Raw genomic sequence first — 14,026 nt, forward strand, 5'->3', positions numbered from 1 at the left:
ACAAATATCACTGTAAGAGAACTAGTGATAATTCAATATTTTTGTAAAACAAAACAAAATACATTAAGGATTCTAAATGAGGAAAATACCCGTTAGTTAGAATCTTCACTTCACTTTGATTGCAAACAAAAGCAGGAGAGGCATATTGACTGCAAAATTAACAAAGCTTAAGCTGTAGGGTCTTTCGTTTGTCTGATACATTTCAAATACACTGTTAACCAGAGTGTGCAAAAACACGATCCTTAGCCCTGTGAGCTAAACTCCAAAGCTATAGAATTCATGCTTTAGCCTAGATGATAAGGAAGGTGGATGGGAGACACTTAAATATCACATTCTCTTGGAACTTTTGTCTGGCTCTTAAATTATTCTTGGTTCCCTTGGTAATAGTCCCACAGTGAATGCTTTACTATAATTACATATGAAGTTGGGTATATTTTGAGGCATTAATCTTTGTTAATTGTCATTATGCATACATACATACACACAGAACAAACAAAAAGAAATTCTTCCATACCTAGGGAAAGAAAAGGGGTCAAGTATGGTCCTAATTCCTAAAACCTGTGAATATGTTACCTTACATGGCAAAAGGGATGTGGCAAGTGTGATTAAGTTAGGGGTCTTGAGATGGGGAAGTTATTCTAGATTACTATGGTGGATTCAATGTAATCACAAAGATCCTTATAAGAGAAAGCCAAGAAGATCAGTGTGAGAGGCAATACGTGATGTCAGAAACAGGGGTCACAGGAATGTGGAGCCACAAGCCAAGGAATGCAGGCAGTCTCTAGAAGGTGGAAAAGGCAAGGAAAGGATTCACCTAGAGTCTCCAGAAGGAATTCTGACCTCTAGAACTGTTAAGAGGATAAATTTGTATTGCTTTAAGACACTAAGTTTGTGATACTTTGTAATAATTGCAGTAAGAATCCAATACACAGACGTTGATAAAATAAAAGGGTAAGTTATAAGGGGAGATAGCAGGTGTAAACCACATGGGCGAAAAAGTCCATTTAAGGGAATGAAATAATAAAAACTAGGACAAACATTTGGAAAAAACAAGATCATGAAGCCTTTTCTTCACAGGAGAGACTTGGGTATGTTCAAAAGGAAGAAGGAAAAGCAGAGAGAGAATTATCAAAGATTATAAAGAGAAACTGTGTGAAGGGATGAATTTCTCATGGAAACAGGAAAGAATGCTGTAATAAGCACAGCTACCATGTGCTTGCTCTGTGACAGTCCTTGTCAGTCAGGGTCCTTCCCACTTTACAGAAGCATCTTAACAAGTCCTTAGAGTGCCCCACTTACTGATGAGAAAATTATGGCTGAGGGTGGGTAAATAATTTGTCCAGGCTATACACATTATAAATTGTAGAGTAGGACCTGAATCCAAGTCTGCCTGATAACAAAGGTCATGCTCTTAACTCCCTGAAAAGAGAGGAAAGGTTAGCACTGCTGTCAAGCCCTTACTCCCTGTCCTTTGAGACAGGAGGGGACGAAGTGAAAATGGATGAAGAAATTAATGTGCTTTGGATATAAAAGCAGAAGGATGGGGCTTCCCTGGTGGCGCAGTGGTTGAGAGTCCGCCTGCCGATGCAGAGGACACGGGTTCGTGCCCCAGTCCGGGAAGATCCCATACGCCGCGGAGCGGCTGGGCCTGTGAGCCATGGCCGCTGAGCCTGCGCGTCCTGAGCCTGTGCTCCACAACGGGAGAGGCCACAACAGTGAGAGGCCCGCGTACCGCAAAAAAAAAAAAAAAAAAAAAAAGCAGAAGGATGAAAATATATTTCAAAAGATAAGTTTAATGTTTTTTCATGAGCCAACTTTTAAAGTATGAGGTCAATATCAAAATATTTTCCATTGAATCACAATATTCAATCAATATGTGATTATTTTTATGCACAATTTTAACGACTACTTTATGGTCAAGAATTTCAGTTCAACCAGATTGTTATGTTTTCCCTTAAAAGAGAAAAAATAAGTTAGGAATAAAATTAACATACCAGAGTGTTCAGGTTGAATCTAAATCAAAATAAATTATATTTCTAGTGTGTTTCAAAAGTAAGAGCTATTTTCCCACATCTCTGAGTTACAGATTTTACTGAGTGAGAAAGTCCAAACTACTTTGCAGAACACAGTGTGAATTGACTTATCCGAATGGTATTTTGTGTTTCTAATTTGGGAAGGTTCTTGGTTTACCAATTTTTCTGCATCCAAAAAAGGAAGAGAGACCACAATAAGAACTGGATAAGTACATGGAATCAGTCGTTAGTATGCAGATATTCTCACTTAGTATTTTTTTTAATGTTTAAAATCTATGCTTTCTTAAAAATCCAGGTATCATTCTAAATTTTAAACAATTAGATAGAATTCATTCAACACTTGATTGGATTTGGGCTAAATTTTGAAGACAATTTAAAATGCAAATTGATGACAAAAACAGTGTAACTTGGGAAAATATTTCAAATGAATGGGCCAGTTTGGACGGTTCATAGAAGTAATAATAAAGATAAATTAATGATTTCAAGGAAACTGTTGTATAGCAGAATCAAATATGTACTGAAGTAGAAAGAACAGATTGTCATTTTGAAGTAATACAGTTGTGATATAGACAATAAACATAAAATGGTGCACCAGACTTTACAGGAAAAGGAAAAAAATTTAAAATCATAAATGAGGAATGGAGAATGGAAGTGCCAACTATGAATGGCAGTGTCCCTGTAGGAAAACAGAGCAACTGAACCAGACTCAATAATTAACATACAATGAAGAAAACATCCCCGAGTTTAAAAAATAATACCTAAGCATATAGATTAAGATACTTTATCATATTCTGGGGGTGGGGTGGGGGTGGGCAATGAAAAAGACCATTCAAGTGAGACACATCCTGGAAAACAGCCTTCCAAAAAGGTTAAAAGTATACCTCCAAGCATCTATGCAGAAATTGAACATGCAAAAAATGTGAGGATCTATTAAAGAACAAAACTCAAGTTCTCCCCCAGACACTCTTCCAAAACTCCAGATAACAATAGAGAAACCTTTAGTGCAAACATAAAGTTTTGAATGCACCTGATTTTGGTCACCCAGCCAATCTAGATTTATTAAAAATAGCAACAGAAAATTTCAGATATTTAAAGACTCTGAAAATGTCTCCCTTTCCCTTCTTGAATAAAATATTACAAAAGATATACTCCAGCCAAATAAAAGTTACATTACCATCTTGTACATCCTTGCATAGCCCTCCTTGAAAGACCATGTGTTTGGGGATAATTTTTCCTCACTCATCATCTATCCTCATACAAAGAAAGCTATATTCATGGAGTTTACTCACAGATTGTACAATAACCATTGACTCAAGATCACTGTCTGCTCACATGCAGTAGAATGTTTGCTCAGATCTATTGGAAGCCATTATATGCCCAGTGTCAGTTGGAGCCCAGCTTATCTCGAGCGCTCTCATTTATTTTGCTTACAATCTGGCTCTCTCCTACTCTGGTCTTATTCCAGCCAAAGGCTTTCTGCTGGTATTTAGTGGCAGGATTGAGTCTGTGTTGGTGATGATGTGGGTTAAAACTCTTCCACTTCAAGCCCTCTGTATGCCTATAGCACCTGTATTCCTCCATCAGAGGACTTATAATAGTGCAGCTGTCTGTTAAATGTTTCCTAATTCTCCTACCACATTCATATAATCCTTATAAACCAGTTCCCAGCAGAGTCCTTGAAGTATAGTACATATTTTAAAATTCTGAATAAATGGACGGAAACGAGCTGCTAGCCAGACATTATTTTAAATTTTATTTTTGGTTGACTGAGGTTTCAATAGTTTATGTGTGAAATTATAAAATTTGTGCATCTGTTGCTCCTCATATATTACATATTAAACAATGCCCTAATTTGGGGGGCCCCTTGTGGCTACTTTCTTACTACAATTTATTTACACAGAGAGTTTTTTCCCTTTTATTAAAAATATTATATTCCTAATATAATTGGCCCCAGTGTATGTCTTTTACATGTAGTATTCAAGTTATGTAGTTAAAATGTTGATAATCAATTCTGAACATGTTAAATCTAAAGGATGGATGCACAATTAATAGACCATAATCAGTGAAAACAAGAAAGTAGACAAGGTCAGAGGCATGCTGGTGCTGGCTCATAGCAGGTCATGAGAATCAATTGTTAAATTTTCAGGAATTTTAAGAGTTGGTTGTTAAAAATAGGCATTAGTAAAAGTAAATTATATAAATCTACAATTAAATAGGTTGCATTACAAACAATGATAACAAATAACCCAAACTCATCATTTTCTAATTCTTTACTGCATTGTACTATAATCTGTGCCCTTGAGTTTATTTACATTTACTGAACTGTATGGTAGACATACCATATAATGTGCACTGCTAAGCATATCTTCCCAGCTCTTCATTGTTGCCCGCCCTCATCTTGGTTCACATATTCAGCACTCATTTGTTGGATTTCCTCATATTAATTTGAAGTTTTCCATTTTTTAGTCAATGTGATTATTTACAACAAGATCTCAGTTCCCTAGAGAGCAAGGCTGAATCTTCGCTTTACTTAGTGTCACTTCCATTGCACAGAATACATAACAAACAGTTAGGCTTACTGCTACACAGGTATCATCGAAGACTAAAACCTTTAGAGTTCCTTTTGAGTAAAGAGGATCAAAATAATAGTTGAAGCTTCTGATTCTTCACCATAGGGATGGCTCAAACCACCATTATTTTCTTGATGTCTGACCCTGCCATGGTTTGAGATTTCCCGGTTAGTCTAAGGATCACAAGAGGAAGACTACAATAAAAAACTGAGAAAAATGAGAAGCAAGGGAACATGGCTGGGAGGGATGCAGCAGTAGTATACTAGGTGATTTGAAACAGGAACAGCAAATTAGTGGCTTTACAGAAAAAAACATAGGGAACTGGGAAAGAAACATACATTTTAAAATATACACATACCCCCAGAACAAGTCGTTGGCCTTTCCACAAAAGGGAAGAGTGTTGGGTGCATCATTTCTACTTAAGCCACTGCTTTCTTCCTCCCAGGATTAAGCTAGTTACAGGAGGCTGTTACTCATCTCTTAGCTTTTATGAAATTAAAACACTTCTTGGCTCATATCCTTATTTTTATCTAAAATTTTGCATATCTAACATCTCCTGTGGTTACAAATTTTTTTTCTTCAAGTTTCCCAGGCTTCTCCTCAGACTTTTCTAAGGCATTACACAGACCTTTGTGTAATTTAGTAAGAAATCTGAATATCCTTTTCACCCCCTCCTTGCTCATCACCAAATGAAAAAAAAATAGAATTTCACTACTTCTTGTAAACTGATTGAGACATTGAAATTAAGACAAATTGGGTTAAATGAAAAGAATGACATACCACAGATGTATTTATAATTTGATTATAACTTTAATGTATAATTTGAAAGCAAAATTTTCTCATAGTAAGGGTGTATGGATTAGTGAGTCACGGGCATCTTTGCATAACATAGATGTGGGGAAGAAGTTTTCTGTCTGCATAGACTGAAGCCACTATACGAAATTCTGCCACTTGTCACCCCTTACAGAAATATTTATGTGAACTAAGTCAGAGCTATTGGACTCTTTTCCATGTCAGTGTTATTGGATTTTTCCCTGTCTCCAACTTTTGCTTGCAACAGCCTGTACGTAGGATATTTGCTTTCCTATGTGAAATGGCATACGCAATATGCTTTAGATCTTGATAAATGGAGGAATCTGCCGAAGTTGCATGTCTTCCATCCTCAATTAAATTTTAATTTACTGAGAACCAACTACACGTTCAGCAGTGGTGGTAGGCATTCCAGGATAATTTTGATAAGATACAGTCTTTACTCTCAAGATGATTACATCAGGGAAGAGACAATTGTAGTGCCAAACACAATCTTTTAGGTGAAATTGAAATATTTGGCAGAGAAAGAAAGTATTTATGGATCTTAAAACTATAAATTAAGTTTTCCATCACAATACATGGCCAGTGGGAGAGTTGAGGGAGACAAAAAAAAAAAAGACATCAGTGATTTGGTCACATAAAGCTATGAGTCCTCTGATCTGCGTGTTAAATGATGTATAAAAGCAAAGAATTGGAAGTAATTCTTCCCAAGTATTTCCCAACTACTGTGTAGGATGTCCAAAACTTAAAGGGACACATCAGGTAGAAATGTACATGAGAAATAAGAACCGATGCAAAGCTCTGTTTACAATAGCCAGGACATGGAAGCAACCTAAGTGTCCATCGACAGATGAATGGATAAAGAAGATGTGGCACATATATACAATGGAATATTACTCAGCCATAAAAAGAAACAAAATTGAGTTATTTGTAACGAGGTGGATGGATCTCGAGTCTGTCAGTGAAGTAAGTCAGGAAAAGAAAAGCAAATACTGTATGCTAACACATATATATGGAATCTAAAAAAAAAAAAAAAAAAAAAAGGTTCTGAAGAACCTAGGGGCAGGACAGGAATAAAGACACAGACGGAGAGAATGGACTTGAGGACACAGGGAGGGGGAAAGGTAAGCTGGGATGAAGTGAGAGAGTGGCATGGACTTATATATACTACCAAATGTAAAATAGCTAGTGGGAAGCAGCCGCATAGCACAGGGAGATCAGCTCGGTGCTTTGTGACCACAAATATTAGAGGGGTGGGATAGGGAGGGTGGGAGGGAGATGCAAGAGGGAGGAGATATGGGGATATATGTATATGTATAGCTGATTCACGTTGTTATAAAGCAGAAAGTAACACACCACTGTAAAACAATTATACTCCAATAAAGATGTTAAAAAAAAAAAAAAGAAACAATGCAAAATTTCCATGCTCACCACTCTATCCTAAGAAGAGTTGAGATTAGGTAAATATGTCTGGAAAACAAGGTGTTTAGAGAAGTATTTCTGTGTTATCAAATAATACTCTACTTTTCATTACAGTGTTAACAAAAACCAAAACACTTAAATACACCTTTTCAGATTTGGCAATCCCACCTTAACATAAGAAAAACTCCAGTGGGCTGGAAATCTAATCCTTTCTTTTTCCTCCTCAGAGTTTATGGTTTGGTTAGGGTTGCCTTTAAAGGAAATTTTGCTCCAATCACTTTTCAAAATGAGCTACATGTATTAATGAAATAACATCTTAAAGGTTCAGAGCAAACCAGAATCTTGAGCCAACAATATGGTTATATGCTCTTAGTATAAAGTTTTATAATAAGCTTAAACTATTGTTAGGCACAGGTAACATTAACATAAAGATTTACAAAAGTAGAGTAAAGGATTTGCGGGTCATTGGTTTTATTGACTGCTGCCTTTTTATAATTACTCAGATTTCAGAAATCAATTCTCCCTGAAAAACAATGTTTTTTTGTTTTGTTTTGTTTTTTGCGGTACGCGGGCCTCTCACTGTTGTGGCCTCTCCCGTTGCGGAGCACAGGCTCCGGACGCGCAGGCTCAGCGGCCATGGCTCACGGGCCCAGCCGCTCCGTGGCATGTGGGATCCTCCCGGACCGGGGCACGAACCTGTGTCCCCTGCATCGGCAGGCAGACTCTCAACCACTGTGCCACCAGGGAAACCCAGTATTTTTTAAGATTTTAGAAATGCTTCCGTTTCCTTCATACCAGCTTCAACTGATTATACCTATGTTAGTCTGTTTAATCACACTAATTACCATGTATTTTGACTGAGCAAGAAGAAACATATTAGGAAATTTACTCACCAACTGTTTTACTATAGTATAAGTCACCAGAAAGGGAAAAAATGAAACTTAGCTAATCATTTAGTTTACATGGAAATAGCAATAATACCAGATACACTTACCAGTTGAGCATTCAATATGAGACAAATACACTGCTTTATTTAATCATATCCATAACTTTTTTGGGGGGGATTTTTCTTTTTATATCCATAACTTTTTGATGAAGGTATTTTTAGTGCGTTTTACATACAGAAAAATTATAAGTTGCTCAAAGTCATACTTGGTAAATGACAGACAGAACCAAACTTCTGAACCAGGTCGGTCTGATTTGCTGCTCCCTAATCAATCTATTGAAAGTAAAAATGTTTTTGGTCCTTTCTTCTTCTCTTTTCTCATTCTCATGGAATCAAAAAAATATATTTTGATTTATATCTTAAGCTTAATTTTTGTTTATTTCTTTAGAGTAAGAAAAATAAGTCATAAAATTATTGCAATACCAAAGTTCCATAATCCATACTCTTGGGTTAATTTCTTTTTTTGGTCAGCCTATCTGAAAACACTGACAATTTATCAGTGGTTTTCAGGTTTAGCTATATCAACTTTGCACTAATGAACTAAATAAAAAGGTTTCTCCAAGAATTAATTTTGTAGTGGGGTTTTTGCAAATTTCATTCTGTCACTTCCAATACAATGTTAGAGAGTTTTGATTTATCAAATTTTAGGGAATCAGAAGAAATTTAAGAAATTTTTGAAGAATCTTTAACATGTCTACATCATTGAAATATTTTTATTAAAAATGAAGAGGAAAAACTTGACATTATCACTTATCTATTCCTAAAGAAACCAAGAGAAAACATAAGATGTTACTACATATAAAATATTACTTTTGTTTTTTTTTTTACTTGGAGCTTCAGTACTGGGCCAGACTTCTGTTGCTTTTTATTTTTCTGAAAGCCAAGTGTTACTGAGCATTATTTCTGTATTAACATACTCCTAACTTTACTTAGAAGACAATTTGAACTTTGAGAGGGATAACAAGATTCACAATCAATGGAACTTTGCATGTTCAATGTCTGACTATAACATTCCAAAGGAGTAAGTGAAAAAGTGAATAACCGTTAACAGCATTTTTGTTCTTAAAAGATAAAAATAGTATTCTCTACGGAGCGAATTACTTCAGTAAGTCTGTTTTATGCAATTTTCACATGGTGTTTAGTTAGCAAGAAGAAAGCTTGAAGCAGTGAACATTAAAATTTCTACTTTGATTCAGGATATAGGCCCTAAATTATATATGAAGGTCTTTTGTTAGTCATGTCCCTCTCTTAAAGATGTGGGTGGTATTTGGAAACTTAGCTATCAAAATTTTCTGGGAAATGTATGATTCAGAGAGGAATTTTCTTACATACTTTAAAATGAAGAAAACAATATCAGTTTAATAACCCTATTTGGTTTCAAGCTAAACGAAGTTAACGGAAGAGACACTAGAGAAAACAAACAAATACAGCTTGCTTTTCCTAAGTGGTAATCAGAGAAAAGGGAATGCTTTGATAAACAATAAGGCAGTAACACAGTTTTCAAATACTGTTCAGATGCTTTGAAAATGTGTGTCAGCCCACAATCGAAAATATAGAGAAAAAAGTCTTATTTTTAAGACTTAAGAAGAATTTTACTTCTTAGATGTAACAGCTATGTCTACATAGTAGAAAATAGAGGTGTAACTGGGCATAAGACTATGGAAAGCTAAAATTGATAATTCAGATACAAAATTAGATATGCAATAATTAGTTATAAATCTAACAAAATGAGTAGAGGACTTGATTACTGAAAACTATTGATAAAAGAAGACAAAGGAGATATAAATAGAGAAATATATCGTGTTCATCTCGAGACAGTAATGATGTCAGTTCACCTCAAATTGATATACAGTTTGATGCAGTTCTTATCAAAATCCCCACAAGATTTTTGTATATGTAAGCAAGGTTATTCCAAAATTTATATGGAAAAGCAAAGAAACTAGGATACCTAAATAATTTTGAGAAAGTAGAATAAAGTGAGAGGTATCAGTCTACTCAATTTCAAGACATTATATAACTATGGTAATCAAGAATGTGTTGTATTGGTGAAGAAATTGACACACAGTTCAATGAAGCAAAATAAATAAGCTAGAAATAGATCCACAAAAATATGTACAACTGATTTTTGACAAATGTTCAAAGGGAATTTAGTATAGGAAAGCTAGATAGCTTCTTCAACAACAAATGGTGCTGGATTAGTTGGACATCCATAGGCAAAAAAGTGAATCTCAACCTAATTCTCATAATTTATACAAAATTTACTCCAAATTGATGATGGAATTAAACATGAAGTGTAAAACTTTTTTCCTCTTCTAGGAAAAAAGAGAAAATCTTCTCGATCTAGGACTAGGCATAAAGTTCTTAAACTTGAAAACAAAAGCATGATCCCTAAGAGGAAACCACGATAAACTGGTCTTCATCAAAACTCAAAACTTCTGCTCTGAGAAAGATCCTCTTAAGAGGATAAAAAGAGAAGCTACTGAGAGAAAAATTTTGCAAACCACATATCTGACAAAGAACAAGTATCTGAAATATATAGAGAAATCTCAGAATTCAATAGTGAAAAGACAAACTGGGAAATAAGCAAAAGACACAAAGAGACATGTCAACCAGGAGGATGTATACAGATGGCAAATAAGCACATGAAGAGCACTGATGGTGACTAGTGTTCTAGATTTCAGGTTGGAGTATACTGTAGTATATCCAAACTGGCATTACCCTAAGAAGTTTGTATAAGAGATCGGACTTTGTCCCCTATATCTACATAGTTTCTACCATACATTCTCCATATATCTACTCTCCACACTTTGATGGTTATCCCTACTCTCTTTCTTTTCAGGTCTTCTTATAGCAATGGTTCCTGTTCTTGCAATCCCTGGGGTACTACCACCCTTGTTGGTTTCCCTAATCTGTCCATATCTTTATAAATGGTGTCTTTTTAAACTCTCCTAAAAGACTTGGTTTGAGTGGTTATCTCTTTCTTATCAGGACTCTGAACAATAAAGCAAACATCGTTTTAGATCTGCAGTCAAATGAGTTTTTTAATACTTCACCGTGAGTTAGAATTACCTACCTGGCCCTGGAACAGCTGGATAAATACAGGCCTCCCCCACAAGGACAAGATGTTTGCTACATGGTGCAGAGCAGATCTGTGAATGTGTCCTGCACTCTTTTTCTCCATGAAAAGAGAGACTCAGAAAGGATGGCACAGAGTATGCTTAGATACTTCTATTCTCACTAGTGCGTTAAATCATTCAGAAGAGAGAATAAGGAGTAGGCAAAGAGTGTCAATTCCAGGGACATTTCATCACATTGAAAAATTAGGCCAGAGAGATGGAGTCCCTCCCCTAATTTGCAGAGTATACCAAGAAATCCTATAAGCAATGAGAAAAAGACAACACAAAACAGAAACTTTCCAAAGGATATGAAAAGACAGTTCACAGAAGAGGAAACTCAAATTGTCAATTAGATCATTCCTACCCTAATGGACATTAAATATACTCTTTATTTTTATGAGATCACATTCATTATTAATTAAAATTAGTTTTCTGTTTGGTGTCATAGTAACTATTTTGGCATTGAGCAAAGCAATCAGAGGTAACATATAAGTCAGTTCCAAACCTTAACCTATTCTGTAAAGGCTTAAACTTTTGCCTTCTTAGTTCAGAATTGTTCTTCCCCTATCTTGGACTTTAAGGCTGCTGTTAATAATGAAAATAATAATGTCACTTATAAATAGGGCTTGCAATAAGCCAAGCAATGTTCTAAGTGCTTCACATGTGACAACTAAGTTAACTTTTACAACAATCATGAAAAGTGCATAGTATTATTATTCTTTTTGACCAATGAGCAAACTGTGTGCCTAAGTTCAGTTGGCATTTGAACTAGGACAGTAGGCCTCAGGATTTGTGGTCTTAACTACCATATTATGCTGCCTCTAATTTGCAACTCATTCCTGGCTTGAGCAAAATTCAACCTATTTTAATCATGTTTCTCCCCATGATTTGAGTAGCATAAACACTAACTCCTTCAAGAACCAGGAAAAGTACAAATTTGCTGACAGAAAATGTAAACTGTGGTCTAATCCAGTGTGAATACCTTGAAGAAAAATGGTAGGCGGTAGATTAATATATTTAATTGCAAAACAACAGATACAATCACGTAGAGCCAACATTCCCCTCCATCTTTGAGTTTACCAGTGTTTGCGAAAGGCTTAGAAAGACTTAAGGGCAATGGGAGGGGGAATTCCAGTCTGGAAATAGAGCTAGGACCTGACAGTCTATTTAAGGAGACAGAAGTGGTTGCCTGCACAGGATTTCCTAGGGAGATAAGTAATGCAGACTAAAGAAGGAGCACCAACGCTCAACACCGGATGCCACTGAACCTGTGAAAGCATTTCAGCAATAAACCAGGACCACAGGAATGCAGCACTTCTGGACAAAAAGATAATTATACTTAAAGCACAAAAAGTCAAAGGTCCTAACTGGTAGTACTTAACTTATAAACCACTTTTTCCTCCCTTTAAAATATTTATAAACTGGATTAAAATTGGCAAAAGAGGAGGAGAAATTAGGGAAAGAGGGAAGAAATACAAAATGTAGATTACAACTACTTTTTAAAGAGATTTGGAAGAACTTGTTTTAGCAAAGATGGAGAAATCCTCCATTAAAATATATTCTGTAAGAGCCTTATTTGTCCTGTTCATTATTCTGTCTTTCTCTCCTCAATGCCTAGAACATTGTCTGGCATAAGGAGATGCTTAATAAATATTTGTTGAATAATTTAATTAATTAAGTGACCAAAAAGTGAACTAATGTTGGCAAACCAGGAACCACAAAATATTTTTATTTCTTTTTATACATAAACCGTACCCATTTTGGGCTGAAATCATCAGGACTATGTGAATGAAGATGGTGTTTTGACCCTAATGATCAGTCAGAGCTCAGCCGATTAAAACACTTACAGAGATACCAGACGTCTGTTTTCTTGCCAAGAGCTCCATTTTTTTTCTTTCTCACCCATATACCTTATTTTTGCCTCATCACCCTTAGGCCTACTTTAGTTTAAACGGGAGAACTGCACCAATAGGATAATCTCTCTCCCTCCCAATCGCACTTGCACTTTCTCTCTCTTTCTCTCTCTCTCTCCCTCCCTTCCTCCTGCCCTCCCCAGCTTTAACTAGGACTGTGCTCTTAATCACTTCAGAGAAAAAATAATAATCAATCCATTCACAGATGCACATGTTTATTTGTTGAAATCTCTGGGTTCTCCTGCCAGGGCAAACATTCCACTCTACCAAATGCTTCTTTCAGTTCACCCTGATCAGAGACAGAGAAAGCATTCAAGAGCATCCTAAGGAGCCATCCATCTGCCTGTGAATGAGAAACTGAAAGCTTTCAGAGCAGTCAATGAAAACACCTTAAAATCAGCACATAAAAACATCTGAGACTACTGTCCTCTCTAAACCCTAAAGCTGCCCGTTAAAAGCGTTTGCCTGAAATCAAAGCCGTATGCTAGACCTTGTCTGTAGTTTTAGAGTAAATACTGTGTTGAACGTTCTCACCATCATCTCAGAGGTTTCCTAGGGCCTTGCCAATCATGTTGTGGTAAGCCAAAGGTAAGCACATGGGGTAAGGACTCATTTCCTTTCTGTTAATGTTGCTTCTAATGAGATAGTAAGGAGCTAATGTGGTCACTCTAACTTGCATGGTCCCTGCTACAGAGCAGCTGTCCAAGAAGAGTGATCCTCTTTCTCTTCCTCTGTTCCCTTCCCCACTTAACAAAACTCAACCTCTTTCCCCAAAATCTCCTGCTTGAATATCTTAAATTAATTATATATGAATTGGAGTTGAAAACCAATGTTCTGGTTCCTTTGGATTTTCTTCTTGGCTTTTTGCGGGCAGATTTCATTCATATAAGTAAATTTATATAGGTTGCTTAAATGTCATCTGGATATTAAGACAAATATTTGCTTCATTGTACTGGTCAAACGGAGGAGGGAGAAGGAGATTAATTTGTCATCATTTCTTTCCCGTTAACATGCATTAATCTTAAATTGACACTAACACTACAATACCTACTGGCATAGCATCTTCTTTAGTCAAATTTGTCTATTTTCTTTCAAACTCTCCATGCCTTTGCTTGGGTCTCTGTCTTGAATGGTTTGAAACCTGACAGCTGTCTCTACCTTTTATGAAAAATGCATGGAACCTGGGATATAACTCTGTTCTCTGCTATATTATTAA

Source organism: Pseudorca crassidens, chromosome 18 (genome assembly GCF_039906515.1).
Source record: "Pseudorca crassidens isolate mPseCra1 chromosome 18, mPseCra1.hap1, whole genome shotgun sequence".
Taxonomy (NCBI): domain Eukaryota; kingdom Metazoa; phylum Chordata; class Mammalia; order Artiodactyla; family Delphinidae; genus Pseudorca; species Pseudorca crassidens.